Source organism: Rhinolophus sinicus, linkage group LG01 (assembly GCF_036562045.2).
Source record: "Rhinolophus sinicus isolate RSC01 linkage group LG01, ASM3656204v1, whole genome shotgun sequence".
Lineage (NCBI taxonomy): Eukaryota > Metazoa > Chordata > Mammalia > Chiroptera > Rhinolophidae > Rhinolophus > Rhinolophus sinicus.
In genome coordinates, this window is record NC_133751.1 from 184,833,870 (window position 1) to 184,854,115 (window position 20,246).

The following is a 20,246-nucleotide window of genomic DNA, read 5'->3' on the forward strand; positions in this document are numbered from 1 at the left end:
AGTGAGAATACCATATTTTATAAAGAATATATCAACTAACTATGTATGTATGTATGTATGTATATATATATAGAGAGAGAGAGAGAAATACATAACCATTCACCTAATAAATACATCTGTTTTCTAAGGCCTAAAATGAGGTACAAATGAACTCAGTCTAAAACCATATTTATCAATAAGTATTAGGATTATTGAAGTATGAATTATGGAGTATTTTTAATTTCCTAATTTATTTAACTTTTAATTTTTCAACACTGAGCTTATATTGCTTTTATATTCAGAAAAGAAAACACATAAAAATCAAAAAAAAATATCTCTACAGAGAATGATCATGTCATTCTATTCACTGTAGGATTTATAAATCATATCAAGTTGTCAGCTTCTTCACTTGTAAATTAAGGGGATTAGATGACATGTTCTCTAAGGTATCTCCTAGGTCTAAAAGACCCTAAGTCTATGAACCGTATAGCTGATACCTAATAAATAATTTCCAAAACAATGGACCTCCTCTATTATAAATCTAAAAAGGCCCTGACCTTGTGGTGTCATGATATAATACTGAGAGCATGGTTTTCGCATCAAAAAAAACTTGGTGAATATTTTGGCTGGGTCTCATTTTCCTCATTTGAAAAGTGGGGGTCGTAGCACTTCTCTCAACGGGTTGAATAGAAGTTGACATGTAATAACAAATCTGAAGGCCTTCTCATGTTGGCCGGCATGGAGTGGATGCTTTGTACATGATCGTTTTCTCAGTAATCCAAACTTGATCAGTATATTTGCTTGATTGTACTGGATCGTCTGTCGGTTTGCAGTCTTTGGATCTAAACTCCCATTTTGAATCCTGCAGCTGGAAGTAGACGGTGACCTTTGTGAGGACTAAGCCATTTCAGCTTTGGGAAGTTGAGAGTTTTAGGTGGGACCTGAGCTCAGCAGCCTATGAGGCCAGGTCTTCAGGGTTCTCTAGTCCTGTGCAGAAAGAACTGGGCGGCACAGGGACTGGGAGCAGGGCGGGAGGAGAAGCCTGCTTGGACGTTTTCCCTTCGTGCCTGCTTGCTCACCTGCTCGCCAGACTTCCTCCCTCCTCCCCTTCCTTCCTTCAGAAAATATTTAACAACACAGATTTTGTGGCGGTCTCAGTGCTTGGCATCGGAGTTTGAATATTAAGGGAGATATTGGGTCTGACCTTAAGGAACCTATAGTCTGGTGGGGGAGGCAGAGAGTAAAAAAAAATCAAAAAAAAATCACAAAACCACATGATCAACCCTGCACACAGGGTGCATCGATGGTTCAGAGGGAGAGAACTTAGTTATCTTAGGAAGGTGTAGTGGGCTACAGGACGTGGTGAGACAAGGTTTCCAAAGGCAATTCCTTCAAAGTAATTTTTCTTTCTGACAGAAGTAGATTTTGCTCCAGCACTCAAGATGTGTTTGGTGTGGGGAGGGGAGCCCCCCCCCTTCAGGAACAGCATGTGGAGACAGAATAGCGCGGCTTCTCCACTAGGGAACCTCGTGGAACTGAACTTGCCAATAGAAGCGTGTGAGAGAAGGAGAGGACCAAATGCGGCTTACCACCACATCCTGAAGGGTAGAGACCATGCTTAAGAATTAGGAACAGCAACTCAACCACAGAAAAACAAAACACCTGATTAAGAAATGGGCAAGAGACTTGAATAGACAGTTCTCCAAAGAAGACATACGAATGACCACCAAGTATGAAAAGGAGCTGGGTTTCACTAATCACCAGGCGACGGCCATTATAAAATAATAATGATGATAATAATATGTGCTGGTGAAGATGTGGAAAAATTGGAATGCTTGTGTACTGTGGATTGGAATAAAAAGTAGTGCAGCCACTATGGAAAACTGTATGGCAACTCCTCAAGAAACTAAAAGTAGAATTACCACATGACCCAGCAATTCCATTTCTTGGTATTTATCCAAAATAATTGAAAGCAGAATCTCAAAGAGGAATTGGTACACCTATGCACATTGCAGAATTATTCATTATAGCCGAGAGGTGAGAGCAACCCAGATGTCCATCGTGGATGAACGGCTAAACAAAATATGGTAAATACATACAATGGAATATTATTCAGCCTTAAAAAGGAAAGAAATGCTGTCACATGCTACAATATGGATGAATCTTGAGGACGTTATGCTAATAATGAAATAAGCCAGTCACAAGAGGGCAGATACACAGCGTGATTCCACTTATGTGAAGTATCTAAAGTTGTCAGACTCATAGAAACAGATAGTAGAATGGTGGTTCCCAGGGACTGAGGGGGAGGGGGAAATGGGGAGTTGTTTAATGGGTATAGAGCCTCAGTTCTGCAAGACGAAAAAATTCTAGAGAGCTGTTGCACAACAGTGTACATATGGTTAAGACCAATGTACTGTACCCTTAAAAATGGTTAAGATGGTGAATTTCATGTTATATGTTTTTTACTGCAATAAAAAAGAAAGAAAGAAAGAACTGGGAACAGTCTCTTAAAGGCAGTGGGCATTTTAAAGCTGGGAGGGACATGGCCACACCTGCATTTTACACAACAGCCTCTGGGAAAGTATTTCATGGATTAGTGGTGGAACAGACTTAAGCCTGGTGAGACCAACTGGAAAGTCTGTGATGGTCCAGACCTGGGTTGATGAGGGTGTGACAAGCTCAGAGAGAAACAGGAAAGATATGTGACAGCAGATGGGAATGCAGGTGTGGTTCATTATTCCTGAGGTGTGTAACCAGGGACACTATCCCTGTGGGCAATTCTGGTCATTTTCAAGTTTGGCATGTTGTTAATATTGCCTGGAGAGATTATTTGATTCAAGAGGACTCCTTGTCAGGAATTCACATGAACTGCTTTTGGCTGTTACTCTGTAGGCCTCTGGGACAGGGTCCTCTGCAATTTCCTCTCACCCTCTTTCTCTTTTTTTCCTTTTTTCTTTTTTCCTTTATTTTCTTTCCTCTTTTATGTTTTTTTTTTTAATAGTAGCATTGATTCCCTTGAATGCTGTCATTCACGTTCAAAGTCGCAATTCTCCTAAAGCCAATTGGAGAGAGTCCTAATTCAGGGAATATCTCTAAAAATTTAGAACTTTCTATTCATCTTTCTTTTATCTCCACTCCATGGAATTTCCCAGCAATGATATCATTCTCCAGAAATGCATCCTGGGTGAAACCTTTTTGAATCTCCACATTTGAGAAAAACCTTTGTAGTGAATGCTTTCCTTTGTACAAATGCCATTAACATGTGACTTCTGGAGAGTGAGTGTGTCACAATAAGTGGGTGAGAAAGACAAGGCCATCCTGAAATTCAGGTGCTGGGTGTCAGATAGGGTACTTTCAAGTGAGGGACTCTGTCAGGCATACGCCGCTCTTGGCACAATTCAATTTTGACTCAACAAAATAACATAGTTCTTTATGTCACTGGCTGTTGGGATTATTTGTGAAATGTGGACATCATAAATGCCAAAAGCCCAGAATGATTTCTTCTAAATTCATCATGAATGACCTCTGGCAAAATAACGTTCCTTGTTAAAATCATCTTTCATATTACAATTTACAAATTATCAAATCTCTTGTTTTTGTCTTTTGGTATTTCATTTACTGATTCCAAGTTTAGATTAAGTTAGAATTCCTCTAAAGATATCATAACTGCTTGTTTTTGTTTTCTGCTACTTTGGCTATTTAATTTATATGTTTAATTGTTAAATCTATCTAAAGTGGGTGTTTTGGGGTGTTTTTTTTTGTATAGTGTAAATTAAATTGGTTTTCAACATTGCTAGCATCCAGAAGTACATCTAGAAGGAGTTTTCTTCATAAAGTCGATAATTTTCATATTTTGTAAAATACTTAACAGTGTAAATGTGAGGCAATTTAAGTCAGAGGAAAAATGTTTTTTTACCCCACCTCTCTCTTGGAAAATATTTGAAGTACAGTAGTCACATATCTAATTCTCTTTGAAGGTACTTTTGGATAGAATCCAGGAAAACTACCCTTTCTAAAACAGATGAATGTTTCATCTGAAAACTTGGTGCACTTAAAAAAATAATTAACTCCCAAGCATGTTTAAATGTCTATGTTAGTTACTGTGGTACAAATTATATTCAGTAGAAGTTTCATGCTGAGAAAAACCACGAAGTACATAAGATGAATGCCTTCGCTGTGATTATTCTCTTCAGGAGCTAGAAAATAACTACTTAGAAAGATTCTGCATGAGGGTAATTGCTATTTAATGGAGAAAAACTAGGGGAAATAATTATAAGAGTGAAGAGATATTTCCTAACCATCTGTCATTTGAAAATAAGAAACAAAAAAAGAAAACATAGTATGTTTTTCAGAAAGACTTGGAAGTGATGCCAAAAGGTGATTCTCTGAAGGTACACCCACAAAAGAACTTTCCATGAAGACATCTGAGATTACTATATGTAAAAGTTCTTTCTAGAGCCATCACCAAGGTGTGTTTTACTTTTATGGTCAGTCACCTTTATTTGGCATTTCTACATATCCCAGGTGAAAGAACACATCCAGTTGAAATGTCAGTAATGAAGGAGGGATGCCAACAGAAAGACATGGCCTACCCAGAAAAAAAAAACCCACAAAAAGTAGCAACGGGGAAAAGCAATCTTTGAGTTTCTCATTTTGTTTAATGCATTGAAGAAATATTCATAAGCTAATAGAGGTCTATGTTTCTGAACCTACGTAGGCTTTATTCAGATAACATTTTCCTGATGTTCTCTTCTGTTGAAGTGGTATTCTTGAGCCTATAGATAGTTGCCCTGCCATGTGCCTCTCAGAGCTCTCCAGCCTCGGAGGAGCTTCTGATCTAGATGCAGAGCAAGGAGTAGGACCATGAATTATTCAGCGTGACTGGTTTGTTGTCGTTCAACAATTTAGGGGTTAATAACCAGAGGAGACAACAATACAAGATATGTTATGAGCCAGTATGTGATTAAGGGTGTAGCTAGAAGCAATCTCACTCGCCTCTAAATTTCCAGAGTACTTTATCTGTGCCTCTTATGACACATCCCCCTTTCTCTCCAATGTTACTGTTATTTCTCTCTTTTCCCCTTACTAGAGGGCAAACAACTCAAGGGCAAGCTCCAGGTCTGATTTATCTTTGATTTCCCCCACACAGAGCCTAACCTAGGCCTGCCTAGCATTGCCACAAGTAAACTTTTGTTATTTGAATAAAATGAGGGACACAGAGAATAAGTTTGGGTGTAAAGGGGGTGGGCGGGGGAGGAGCATGGGTGTGTGCGAAGAGTCTCATGTTGGACAAAAATAGATTGACAACAAGCAATAAATGTCTGAAGTGGACATTGTTTTTACCTCTGTAGCTTCCATTCGTCCTTTTTGTAGTGAGACTACCTTGATTTTATTTTTGGCGGGGAGGGAACTACTGCTCCCCTATTGTGTGTCCTTGGTGCAACTCTCATCAAGGTGGCCTGCCTTCCCTTGGCCTAGACAATCACACTCTCATGGAGATGGAACTCAGGCAGGACAAGGACAGAAACCTCCAGTGACTCACCCCAGTGGTAGCCTATCCACTGGGGTAACAGACGTTATGCACTTGGTCTTCCATCCTTTGGCAGATTAAAGATGGCTGCTCATTCTTTGTCATTCCTTCCATCAAGAGGTGGAGTCTATGTCCCTTCCCTTCACTCTGGGCAGGTTCTGCGACTGCCCTGATAAACAGAATACAATGGAAGTGACTGTGCCAGTTTCAAGATCTAGCTCTTCATAGACGGGCGGCTTCTACTTTCTGTCTCTTGAAAGGTTCACTCTTGGAGACCTGAGCCACCATTTAAGTCGCACTACCCTGAGGCCACCATGCTATGAGGAAGCCCAAGCTAGCCACGTGGAGAGGTCCTGTGGAGAAACAGATGCCCAGCCAGCACCTAGCTGTTCTAGCCATCCTGGCCCAAGTGCCCAACCTGTGAGGGAAGGAGTCCTCACAGGATTCCAGCCTCAGAAGCCTGAGGGACCCCAATGAGAACTTCTCAGATGACCCCTAAAACCACGAGAGATACTAATAAATTGTTGTTTTAATTCACCATGTTTTGAAGTGGTTTGTTAGCAGCAGTCGATAACTAGGACACGTCTAGATTCCCAGTTTTTCAGAATGGTTCAGTCTTCTCCGCATTTATAATTGTAGTATTGTCTTACATTCCCATCACACTGTGGTGGCACAGACATGCTAATGTGCATCATCTCATCTCTGCTTTTCTGTGCCTCAATTTCTCATCTATGGCGTGGGATTATAAGGTACTTTCATCAAAGTTGATGTGAGGAAAAAAATGAATGAAGACGTAAAGCACTTCGAACATTGTCTAGCACAAAGTAAGGGCTCACTGAGTATAGCTTGTATTATTTTTAAAAAGTATTGACCTGTATAATAGTCCCATGACCTAGAGGAGATTGTTCAGCTTAAATAGATTAATTCAGAGTCTGCAAGCTGCTGGCTTTGTTGGCCTGCCCAGCTTAAACAAATATTTGAATAAATTGCAGCCATTTAAAACCCGAGATTTCATATGAATATCTAGAATTCTGGCTTATTTGGAAACCAGGGTGGTACCTTGGCACTGGGCCTGCACTTCTGCAAGTCACTGACTGGCTCTTGCCGACCAGTGACTTCCCACGTTAGATGGAATCTGTGCTCTCCAGCTCACCATGGCTCCAACACCCCCTACGCTTACGTCCACCACCTTCTTTCATGTATGTCACCTGCCTGACCTGTGGGCATTTGTAACTCAAGGAAGAAGGAAGGAAGAGAGGGAGGGAGGAAAGATGGATTCAACAAGTGGATATGTTCTGACTGTTGCTACATCAGCAAACACTTTAACAATCAAAATGCGCTGTTTGGTTAGGAGGATCAAATCAGCCTTTGTAAAACATGAACCTATTTCAGTCACTAAGACAGAACAAATGTTTGAGTTGGAGGCCTACTCTCATTGAAATGCTTACGAAATATTTCTTCTTGAATGGGAGATGCTGTCTCTCTTTAGGGAGAACCTTGGAAAAAATGTCTATGAATGCGTTTGTAAAATGAGTGTAGACCAAAATATTTTTGAAATATTTTTTTATTGAAAGAAATAGATGTTTTTTAAGGAAAATTCTTATTTAAATTACTTAGCTCTCCTTTGCAATCTTCCTTTTTCTGTGTGGCCTCAATCAGTATTAAATGCATCCCCCCATGGCTAGGATTGCTGCTTTTTTAGAAAAGGAGTCTGTTTGAAGGAATTCTGTGCTCTTCCAGTAATTAAAATCCTTTCAGGATCCTTTAACTTTCTGCTTTGTCCCAAATTTTTGGAACTGTTCAGCTTTCATGTTTCATCCCAGGGAGGCTGTAGTTCTTCTCATCTACAATAGAACAGTGTGAATTTAAAGACGCCCTATCTTCCACGTGAGTATGATTGCAAATGTCTCCCCTCTCCCACTCCAGTTCAGAAGGGAGGAGAATCTCTGTCGTTTGCAAGCTGAGTATTGAGGCACCGGGTGTCCCAGGCAACCTGTTGAGGCCCTGAGTTTCCCTACAAGCCAGGGCTTCCACCTGGTCTGACAACAGAACAATGTGGGACCAGGGAGAAGCTTTATTTTCCTTGGGCACCTCTCTGGCCCCAAGAGCGGAAAGTCCACAGTTTATATCACATTTAACAATCTGCCAATCAGTCATCACCTAGGAAAGATGCAGGAACATTAAAGCAGCTCGTGTAAAGGTTATTATTAAAGTAATACAAACACAAAGAAAAACTGGAAGATAAGAATAATAGAAAAAAATCACCTGTGGTCCTATCATCTAAAAAATAATAAGGTTTAACATTTTGATGTAGTTTCTGTCAATCTTTTTTTTCTTAAAAATATTAATAATCATAGTAAATAATTTTGAATTTTTGGTCTTTTTACTTGACATGCTCTACTCAGCATTTTCCCATTACTGCTTATCCTTTATAAATAAAATTATAATCTCTACAAAATATTTCAAGCAGATATATCATAATTTATGGAATTATTTCCCTATACTTGTACTTTTGTTTCCAGTTTTTATAAATAACATGCTATGAACATCATAGCATACTATGAAAAGCATAAAGTTTTTCATATATTTAGGATCATGTCTTCATGTCAGAGCCTCAGAATTAGAATTACTGAGTCAAAAAAACATGGAAAATTTTATGGTTCTTGATGGATATTATTAAATTGTTTTCCAAAATGTTTTAACCAATTTAGACTGCCACCTCAAATGTATGTGAGGGAATGTATTGTCACCTCCTTGCCAACAGTGGGTACAATTAGTTTTTTGGATTTTAAATTGATTAGCATGGTATTTCACAGTTTTGATTTATATTTCCTTGACTCTAGTCAGAATGAATTTATTCCATTTGTTAAGTAACTGTTTTTTTCTTTATGTTGAATGTCATTCAATGTCTTCTATGTACATACACATTAACATTTTAGTGCTTTCTTATCTTTTTATGGGCTCTATATAAAGTGATATTAATCTGCTGTTACATGTGTTGGAAACATTTTCCTATTGGTTAGAATTCTAAAAAATATTTATTCATGTATTCAAACATAAAGAAACATTTAAAGAATAATATAGGAAACAGTCATGAACTTGCGTCCGGCTTTATTAGATAATATTTTGCCATAATTTCAGAATTCTTTCAAAAAAGAAAAACTACAAATTATAAAAAAGATATACTCTGTGTGATATTGATTTTTTAAAAATTTGTTGACACTTACTTTGTGACCTTGCATGTTGTCAGTTTTTATAAATGTTTCATGTGTTTGTGAAAAGAAGAAACATTGCCCATTTACCACTTGCAGTATTCTCTATCTTTCTGCTGGATCAAACTTGTTAGTTTTATTTTCTAAATATTCTATATACTTCCTAGAGATTTTTGTCTTCTTGGTCTAATAGTTTCTGATAAAGTTGCTAAATATTTCCCACCATGATTTTGGAATTGCATCTCCTTGTCATTCTGTTCTTGCTTCATGTTCTGTTTTTGCTTCATACATATTTTTTGTTTAATATGTAACTTTATATATTTTGTAACTATGTTGCTGGGTACATACAAATTCATGACTGTAGTGATTTTTTTCATGATTATTATGCAGCATGTTTTGTATCCAAGTTTTTTGCTTCACGTTCTATTTTGTCTAATACAGTAACTACTACACTGGCTTTTTTTCTTTCTTTTTTTAGTATTTCCTCTTTTTACATTTGTCTTATATTTCTCTTTTCAAACAGTCACTTTCCAACCCTTTTATTTTCTTTCAAATTTCATATGGCTTTAATTTAAGCATAATTTGGTGGTTTTCACCTCGGCTGCACATTAAAAATCACCTGGGAAATTTTCAGGAATACCCATTGCTTATCTTCCCTGCACTTTGCCTGCCCCACAGAGAAATTAAGGTGGAATTGCTTGGAGGCTAAACATGGTATTTTTGTTTTCATTGCAGTAGAAACATGTAACATAAAATTTACCATCTTAAGCATTTTTAAGTATACAGTTCAGTAGTAGTAAGTATATTCATATTGTGTCTGTAATGGATCTCCACTTTGTTCACATTAGTGCCACAGTAGGTGAGTTATCAGCCCCAGTCTGTAGGTGGCTCAACTCTTGGTCTTATGCTTCGCTCTTTGAAAATGTTTTCATTCTGTGTCCACATTGCTCGAGATTAGCAATGTGCACGTCTATTTTTCCCTTACTTTACTGGATTCTTTGTGGCATCTAATATCTGTGATGGGAAGAGTGTTGCCTAATTACACATAACCTGTCTTTTATCTATAATACCTTTAAGATTTTGTTTTGTTATGCTTGATGTTTTGAACTCACCCTGTGATGATTTAACTTTTTTATCCTTTTGGTATGTACACCATACTTTTGATATGATAATTCAACTCTTTCCCTTCATTTTCTTCTTCTGGAACACTCACAATCTCACCTCAATGCCCCTTAATTCTTCTCTCATATTTTTCTTTCTTTCTTTCTTCTTCTTCTTTTTTTTTTTTTTTTTTTTTGCCATGAACTGGGTGAATTTCTCCCTTCCAATTCAATAATTCTCTCTTTGAATATTTCCAGCTGAAAGTTCATTCATTTGACTGAACTCTGAATATCTCTGAATAGAGATATTTTAATGTGTATAGTTTTTAATGTCTATTTAGTCTCATTTATATCCACCTGTTGGTTGTTTCATTATTGAGTTTTTGCTTCATATTTTCTTTTTTAATGAAAAGGCTGTCTTCATTTACCTCTTTGAGCATTATCAGCACATTTATTTTCAGTTCCTTATCAAGCAGTTCCATAAATTATTTTATCTAGAATGAATTCATATTCCAGCTGGGGAGGTGAAGTTCATAGTCTTTCTTAAGTTAGATATTTTAATGTGGTTTTGGAATTTTATTTTGCAGGAGGCTCATTTTCAGTAGAAAGGTTATTAGTTTTTTATTTATTTCCTCTCTTTCCCTTCCCCTCCATGCTCACTCCTTCCTATCTGACAATATTGCTTTGGCTATGTAGCACCCTGGGGCCCCCAGCTTAAAACTGGGTACACAGTAGTATACTGGATTCCTAACTTACGTTGATACTGTAGATATCACAGAATCTGTCGCTATGTCAGACTGTATGTTTGAATTCCTACTTCCCAACATCCGCAGCTTTCCATGAGCCCATGGCTCTAAGCAATGGGTGAGCCAACTTTTTCTTCAGTGTCATATGACGAGGGAGCTCTGGCCCTAGTCTCTGTCCTTAGAGTTCTCTGTGTGAGGCTGTTCACTGTTAGTTAGTCTTCACTGACCTATGGGAGCTGATGCCCTGGACATGGGAGTGGAAGGCCAGTAGGTGTACAGCTGAACTCTGCCTCTCTTCATTGTGGTAGTTGTGTTTTTTCTGTTCCACGTTGGTATTTATATTTATGCTTTTTGAACCCAATTAAATCTTGTTGATGTCCCCTTTTTATATCCTATTTATGATTGCCATGTGTTTGGAATGGATATGGGGACTGAAGGTGGGAGTGGACGTTCTATCAGAGCAGAAGCTGCGACACCACTTGACCAGACAAATATTGTTTACTTCTGCTTCTATTTAATATGCAAAAGTTTGCGACTTTTGTGATCAAATATTACTTCATTCTTCTTTTGATTTCATACTTCTAACCTTAAAGAAGTCTCTCTTCCAGATGTTGGATATTTGCTTTTTCTACTTTGTCTGAAGAGCTTACTATTTTATTTTCATCCTTAGTTTTTAAATTCTACTTAGAAAACATTTTATTTTAAAGTATGAGATGAGCTAAAGTGAAAAGAGCATAAAGAGCTAAAATTTTCTTAACATCATGTATTGAAAAGTCATTTCTTTTTTCAATATCATTTCCTTAAGTATTATATATAATGGATTTATTTGTGAGCTATCTCTTTTGTTTTATTAATTTACCTCTCTAGTCATTTTCCAATAGCATTCTGTTTTAATTATTGCAGCTTTTATGTGTTTTCATATCAGGTAGAACTAGTTCCACTGCATTATTCTTTTTTCATATCTTTTTAAATAATTGAACTATAGTTGACATACAGTATTAGTTGCAGGTGTATAACATAGTGACGATGTTTTTATGCATTATGAAATGATCACCATGATAAGTCTAGTTACCATCTGTTACCACACAAAGTTATAAAAATATTATTGACTGCATTCCTTATGCAGTAGATTATATCCCCATGACTTATTTATATTCTTTTTTTCAAAATGTGTTTTAATTTTAATTCTTATCTATTTAGTTTTTCTCAATAAACTTTCCTTCATTTTTCGAATTTAAAAAATATCACATTGGAATTTTTATTAGTATTTGCATTAAACCCCCATATTCATTTGAGGAAAATTCACAGGAGTATGGCACACATTTTTTAAAAATTCCCATTATTATGTTTTTCACTTTCTTCTTATAGTTCACATTAATTTTTAAGGTAATTCTAGGTTTTTAATGTTTTCTTTCCCTTTTCCAATATTTTAAAAAATTAATTATTTGTACTCCATAGCCCAACTCTATCTTGTTACTGCTTTCTACATTGGCTGGACTTTATATCTCTTTTTTCTTATTAGTGAAAGCATTTCAAGGTATGAATGTACCTCTGGTTCTGAAGGAATTTCTTGCCGTTTTCAAAAAACTATGTTCAAGTTTTATTTGATATGCTGCTAGGTATTTTTCAGTTTTTGTTTCTGATTAAAAAAGCAGTAACCCTTAGTTATAGAAATTTATGAAAACCCAAAAAAGAAGGGGAAAGTCCAACTTGGAGAATAGTGAGCAGGCTGCTTTGTGGATGCCTTTTTTTAAAAGATGTGCCTTGAGGAACTTTTGACAGTGAAATGGGGGATGAGGGGACAGGGAAGATAGAAGGGCATTCCAGAGGGCAAAAAAAAAAGTATAGAAATAAAAATATTCAACATGGTTCATGGGACATTACTGGGTACATGGAGTAAAGATGGGCACAGATAAGGCTGGAAGTGAGTTGAGATGAGATTTTGGAGATCTTGAATGTTAGGCTAAAGAATTTGACATTTATATTCTGCAGGAAGTAAAAATCCAAGCCCCACATTTGTCCTTAAAAATCTCAACTTCCGGAACACACAAAATTCCTGTAAAGCTCTTTTTTGTACTACAGTACATAGAAGCACAATGTTATATTTGAGAATCACTATTTGTTCATTTCCTGTAAGACATGTTTGAATATAAAATGGGAGGAAAAGGCTTGTATTTAAGTTCCTTCCTGATTTTTTTCTCAAAAGGAGGGGGGGAGGTTACGCATTCATTTTCTACAATTGAGCACAAGCAAAACTCCACATCTACGCCCAAACTGTAAAACACAGTCACAGAAACAGCACTGCAACTATAAACACAGAAAACGTTTTATATTGCTAGAAGAGTAAATTTACAATCAGTAAAGATTCTTTGTAATGTTATCTAACACCTGAGAAGTCCATAGTTTTGGTTGTTTGCCCAGTAAGTTAAAAGAACTTTTAAAAAAAATCTTCGGTTTAATTTTTCTTGGTCTACGGCCCAATCTGTCACCGGTGATGAATAAGAAGAAATGTCTGAAATAGTTCATGTGCCGTTATCTGTGTTCATGTCTTATCTTCCTTGGATGGCCAGGACTGTTTCCTGTTTGTTTACTTATTTCATAAAAGCCCAGCATAGTGTTCCTATATTAAATGTTTGCTGAATTACATAAAAAGGTTTCAACTGATCTGTCAAAACTGTGAGACAACAAATAGCATCTTGTGATGTGTATGTAGATGTGAACATTAGGCTGGTAGTTAGAATCATGAGTCCAAAAGTAACCCAGCAGTTTCCTTATCCCTTTTCCTTGACTGGGAAGAACTGCCCAGTGAATGCTACTGGCTGATGAGGAAAAAGTTCTTTTAAAGATATTTTTTTTCCAAAATATCAATAAAAAAGTAAAAACATTTAGTGACAGAAAGTGATTACCATTAAATAAAAAGACCGAGTCACACATGAAATAGTGATACCCATCTTTGGGGGTAAGACAGAATAACAAAACCAGGCTCACTAATCCCCTCTCCAAGTCAGAGAGAGAGAGAGAGAGAGAGAGAAAATAATATCCTAGCAATGTGCAAGCTAAGGAAGGCTACACATTTTGAAGAATGCCATCCTGAGGTAGAGTGAGAAGGTTTCAGGAATCTTCTCACTTCTCATTTCTACCCCACCCTCCAGAGGCCACGGTGGCCTCCGGAGCACTTCTCAGAGGTGCTATAATTGTTCCTGGAAGAGCTTCTCTTGGCCTGGACTTTCTTCATCTTTTCATCATTGTCGTATAACATCCCTAAACCACTCTGCAGCACTGGATTAGAAAGTGTCATAAGACACAGCTCTTAAAATAGATTGGTGGAGGGGGGCGTGGATGGAAGATACAGGGAGATGTTAGTCAAAGGGTATGAACTTTTAGTTATAAGATGAATGAGTTCTCAGGATTGACTATACAGCATGTTAATTATAGCTAACAATACTGTGTTGTATACTTGAAAATTGCTAAGAAAGTAGATCTTAAATATTCTCACGAGACACATAAAAATGGTAAATTATGTGAGGTGGTAGAGGTGTTAACTAACCTTATTGTGGTAACCATTTTGCAATATATTGCATATATACCTTAGCATCACATTGTACACCTGAGACAAACAATGTTACATGTCAATTATATCACAATGAAGCTGAAAAAAAAAAAAAAAAAAGACATAGCTTTCAATTTGCTTATGGTCTGGTGGTGGAGATTCATTCATTCATTCAACATATACCTAAGTGCCACAAGTATATGACAGGATGACAGGAAAGCAGAGTATCTGCCAAATGAATGAAGCAGGTGCTGTAGGATTTAGGAAGCTATCTTCGTGGGTCAGATGGCCCGGTAAGTCTTTACCAAAGGACTCAATTTGACTGGGACTTGTAGAATTGGTGGGATTTGGACAGGAGAGAAGGAAAAAGTGATGGCTGCAAGTGTGGAGGCATGAGTTCAGGAGCCCTGAGAGAACTCAAGCAGGAAAGTGAGGTTTCACCCAGGTTAGGGAACCCCTGGGGGTTAAGAAATATGGGAAGAAAGGGAAGTGTGATAGTCAGAATAATGCCAGCCACCCCCCCAAGACATCCATGTTGTAATCCCCAGAATCTGGAGATGGGGAGGTTATCCTGGATTATCTGGATGGGGACAATGGAATCACAAGGGTCCTTATACAGTAGAGGAGAGCAAGGGGGTCAGAGAATGAGCTATGACCATGGAAGCAGAGCTTGGATGGATGGAAGGGAGAGGACCACCAGCCAAGGACTGCAGGTGGCCTCTAGAAGCCAGAAAGGCAAGTAAATGGCTTCTCCCTGGAAAACCTCCAGAAGGAAGGTAGCTATGCCAACCCCTTGATTCTAGATGATTGAGACCCATGTTAGACTTCCAACCTTCAGAATTGTGCAATGACAAGCTTGTGTTGTTTAGGCCACTACATTTGTGGTAATTTATTACAGCAGCAATAGGCAACCAATACAAAAGAGAAGTAACATTAAAAGATCAATCATGCAAGGCACTTCACATTAGTCCTTTTTAAAATAGTCACAACATCCTTACAAAGCTGGAGCTACTCTTACAGCCATTTTACCAGGAGGAAAGTGAGGCTTAGCGTGCTTGTGAAATTAACCATGGTCTCACACGTAGTAATCTACAAAAGCAGAGTTCCACTCAGTCCTACCCGACCCCAAACTGCTGGTCATTCCCTGCACCATGCTGCCTCGGTGAATGGGGAGACAATGAAGGTGTGTGAGCAGGGCAGGGAATTACTTCTCAGGAATAGCAGCAAGTGGAGCGTGAATACTCACAGCTCCAGGACGGAGCCTCAGACACAGCAACTGCTCAATCCATTCTGATTGTCTGAAAACAAAGTGACAAAGATGACCCTGCAGCCTCTTCGGTGATTTTACTCTTTCCTCTTCACCTCCAAGGTGGATTCTGATTTGGAAAAGGGGGTTTGTCCAAAGGTAGGGCAAAAGGAAAGTGAGGGGGAATGAGTGCCAGAGGGGAGTGGGGACAAAAAGAGGATTCTGTGGGGTGGGGGACAGGGGGTGCCACTAAAGATAAACTTTGTTTACCTCGACTTTGGCTTGAGGTGGCCAGGCTCCGATGAATCCCCATCATAGTTTTTGTAGTTATTGTTAATGAAGGGGCCAATCAGACCTTTCTCCATTGATTTCATCTAATCACATTCCTTTCCAAATGTTAAAATCTGAATTTCCTTTCCCTGTAAACAAATCTGTAGAATTATTTAAAATCAGATTTTTTTTCTCTGTGGATCTCTTGTGCCATGTTAAAAACTGATATTTATAATTTATACTTTAGAAGGGTGGATTTTATGCTATGTGAATTATATCTCAATTTAAAAAACAAAATTTAGACTATTCAGTTAAGTGTACTGGACGGATTAAAGTAAATGTTAAAATTTATCCTAAGATCAAAGTTAGGCTTACTTTCTAACCAAAGGTTACTACATTCTACATAGCATGTCAAATGAAAATTGTGTCTGCTCTATGAAAATTATTCTGGAAAGGCCCTTGAATTGCCCGGGGGAATAGTAATAGTCAGGATTAGCATATTCTTTACCATTTCTTAATAAATCCAGCTCTGCCAGTTATTCCTCCAGCTTTGGAGTCCATCACTGTTTCTATTGTTCAGCAATAGATGACGTCATTGGCTTTCATTTCAGGCTTAGGTTGTATGAAAAATACAATTTGAGTGTGCGTAGTTGACTCATCCAAAATTAAAGACATAGGAGCAATTTCACTCTATTCTTAAATTCTATTTACTTCCTACTATTTCATCTAATCCCTTTCCACACTTTTATTAACTTTATGATTAAGTTCTACTACCAAGTCCTAGAGAACCTTAACATTCTTTCTGTACATAATACCAGCCTCTGCAAAAAAACAAAACCATAGTCCTTCCACACAGACATACAGAATCTTTACATTTTCATATCTTTCTTTATAATAATTTTTCTATGTTTTCAAACAGTTGGGATCAGGATGTACAAATTGTTACACATTTTCTGTTTTTAGTTTTCTGATATATAAATAATGCTGCTTCTGATATAAATATGAACATAATTCTTGACCTTTCTGAATGCAGTTTTTCATTCTTAATATTTTGATTAATACCATTTAAATTTTGAAACAAGTATAGAAAAGTTGAAAGTACATACTTCAAAGAATTTTATTAATATTTTCCTTATCCATTTGAGAGTAAGTTGCCACATCACCCCTAAATATTTCTCAGTGTGTGTCCTTACAAATAAGAAAACTCTCCTACATAACCATAAAATAACAACAAAATTAACATTGATACACTACTACCATCTAATAATACATAGTCTCGTTCAAGTTTATTCCAACAATTGTTCCAGTTCTTCCAACAATTCCTTTATAGCAAAAGCATCCAATTCAGAATCAGTTTGTTGTCATGTCTTTTTAGTCGCCTAGATTCCGGAACACGTATTCAGCCTTTACTTGGTCTCAGGAGCTTGACAATCTGGAAGAGTACAAGCCCATTGTTTTGCAGAATGCCCCTCAATTTAGAGCTAATTGATGTTTTCTCATAATTAAATTTAAGTTTATTATGAATCTTTGGCAGGAAAAACACAGAACTGATGCTGAATTCTTTTTGCTTCGTATCCTACCAGGCAGTGCATGGTTGAAATGTATCCCACTCCTGATGATGTTCACTTTGATCATTTGATTAAGGTGCTGACTGCCAGCCTTCTGCTTTGTAAAATTATTTTTCCCCTTTTGTAATTGATAAATATTTTGTGGGAGGTACTTTAAAAGTATGAAAATATCCTATTTTTCTTTAAACTTGTCATTCATTCATTCATTTATTCGTGTAGATCAGTATTGACTCGTGATTCTTGTTTTATTCATTAGATTATAATCCACTGTTATCATCATTTATGTCAATGCTCAAATTGTCTCTGATTTTGCAGCTGGGAGCCTGTTCATGCTGGCTTCTGTGTCCTTTTTCCATGTCCCTTTTATTCTTAAAACACCTCTTTGTTTTATGGCACAGCAAAATATTCTAGGCTTATCTTGTTCTTTCCTGTATCAGCCCTGGAGTCAGGCATTTCTCCAAGGAAACCTGATTCCCCTTGGTGGTAAATGGTTATTTAGAAGCCAAGATGTATTCACTGCTATTGGGATGTTGCTGACCCGTAGACAGCATACACACAGGTAGACATTAACATCTAGAAATAGTTCTGTACTTACGTCTATATATATATATGAAAACCATGAGTTCACACTGATACCTAATTCCAATCCAATAGGAGAAATCTGGCTTCCATTATCTTTAAAATGCTTCTTATTTGATCAGTTCCCGATACGTAACTGTAGTCGGTTGAATGATGACCTTCCAAAAGACATGTTCACATCCTAACCCCTGGACCCTGTGAGTGTGACCTTATTTGGAAAAGGGGGCTTTGCAGATGTAACAAAGTTAAATCTCTCAGGATGAGACCATCTTGGATTATCTGGACAGACCCTAAATCCAATGACATGTGTCCTTATAAAAGACACACGCACAGGAAAGAGATACACAGGAAGAGAAGGGGAAGGCCACATAAAGACAGAGGCAGAGACTGGAGTTCTGCATCCACAAGCCACGGAATGCCTACAGCCACTTGAAGCTGGAGGGGCGAGGCAGGGAAGGATTCTCCCCTCGAGCCTGTGCAGCCTGGGCAGGTAGCACTGCCCTGCAGGCACCTTCAGTCAGACTTCTGCCCTTCAGATCTGAGGGAAGAGATTTCTGTTGTTTTACGCTGCCTTACTTGTGGTCATTTTTGCAGCAGCCCTAGGAGCCTCACACCTCCACTGCTACCCCATCTCCTGTGCCCGCGCCCTTTTTTCTCTGCTCCAGCTCTGACTACCCATTTTGAGCCACTTTCCGCATGCACACCCTCCTCGCCCCACTTGAGATCCCAACACCCCACACACCAGGACGCTTCCTCTGTGTGGATGCTTTTCTCGTACTGTTGCCATATATAATACAGGATGTCCAATTAAATTTGTATTTCAAAGAAGCTACAAATAATTCATGCAATATTTGAGACATATTTGTACTAAAGAAATTATTCATTGTTTATCTGAAATTCAAATGTAGCTGTACGTCATGTTTCATTTTGTTGGCTTTTATTTTTTAATTTTGGCTAAATCTGACAAATAAATTTGGCTAAATCTTCCTCCTCACCCTACTTAGGCGAGGACCTCTACCCCACTACACCAGGCCCCTTATCCATGGGATGGCTTCTACCCTCCACTGGGGCTCTGACCTTCACACCCACTGCTCTCTGACAGGTACCCTTTTCTCTCTGCTCAGACACTGATACCCCACACTGGGCCATCATGACTCCCCCTTCCAACCCCTATTACCATAGACATGCTTTACTTTGCCCCACCTACTGGCTTTAGGACTGAATTGTTTAGGAAGAGAAGAGAAAGGAAGGAAAGGGAATGGAAGAGGAAGAGGAAAGGGAAGAAGTATGATTACACTTTTAAGTATGGTTTATATTCTCCCTATAACAGAATGGCTTTTAGGGGAAGCAATGGCCTGTACTAGTCACGGTTCTCCACAGAAATAGAACCAATAGGATATAAACAGATATAGATATATAGATATGAGGAGAATTATTGTAGGAATTGACTCACGCAGTGTGGAGGCCAAGGAGTCTCACAATCTGCCATCTGCAAGCTGGAGAACAAGGACATTCAGTCTGAGTCTGGGAGTTGAGGCACAGAGGCAGGGGTGGGGGAGGCCTGGTGTACGTCCCCAAACCCAAGAACCAGGGGCTTTAATGCCTGAGGGCAGGAGAAATGGACACCCCAGCTCAAGAAGAGAGCCAAAAATTTGCCCTTACATCTCCTGTTTTGTTCCATTCAGACCCTCAACAGATTGGATGATGCCCACTCTCCTTGGTGAGGGTGGTCCTTCATTACTCAGTTTACTGAATCGAATGCTAATCTCCTACCAAGACACCCTCACAGACACATCCAGAAATAATGTTTTACCAGCTACCTGGGCATCCCTTAGCCCAGTCAAGTTGACACATAAAATTAACAATCACATGACCTATGTGAGGAATTCGTAGCCCTTTGTCAGTCATTAAATGGAAAATAAATTGTTTGAGGATTGCCTCAGCACAGTGAGATTTTAAAAGGTTCAAATATTAGGAGAAATACCATTTGCAGGGTGTTTAGTGCCTTTGCTTTTGATCTTCTCATCCTTTTACTGCCTCTGTTTTGTTAATGCATCTCATCTCTACACCGTCGCTACTCAGGATTATTATGAGATTTCTGAATAAGAACCCATAAGCGCCAAACTCTAAATCTCCCACCTTTTCTGAAACAGTTACTATCTTGACTCAACCAAACCTTTGATTGAAAAAAAGGTGGGATGGAGGATTTAAAACAGATCTATTATATCTCCTAAGTATGACAAATAGATCAATAATCCCACTCAGCCTTTTTTCTGCCCAGTTCAGTTGCTTTCCTCTTGAGTCTATCTCATCACCATTCTATTCCAGCCACCTCTCAGTGTCATGACCTTGGAGATCTGTTTTTCTAACGTTCTCTTTGGACTGATGCTGCACCACTATTTGTGTGCCCAGGCGTGGGGCAGACCTGAGGACCAGGTCTCTCTCCTTCTCTGTCCACTTTCTGTC

At 38.2% G+C, this 20,246-nt stretch overlaps 2 long non-coding RNA genes across 6 annotated transcripts in view; one reads left to right on the top strand and one right to left on the bottom strand.

Moving 5' to 3' along the window:
* LOC141567084 (uncharacterized) overlaps positions 1-20,246 on the top strand; it is a 57,927-nt gene that overhangs the window by 26,367 nt on the left and 11,314 nt on the right. Inside the window, exon 5 of one of the 5 annotated variants that reach the window (XR_012489476.1) lies at positions 1,396-2,388. The exons of 3 other annotated variants lie outside the window; for them this stretch is intronic. This is a non-coding gene — a long non-coding RNA (uncharacterized LOC141567084). Of the gene's footprint in view, positions 1-1,395; positions 2,389-20,246 lie in introns of those variants that run through there. One more of the 5 variants, XR_012489478.1, reaches the window with a different exon arrangement.
* Positions 1-20,246, bottom strand: part of LOC141567085 (uncharacterized) — a 48,257-nt gene that overhangs the window by 12,421 nt on the left and 15,590 nt on the right. The gene's annotated exons all lie outside the window — the stretch shown is intronic.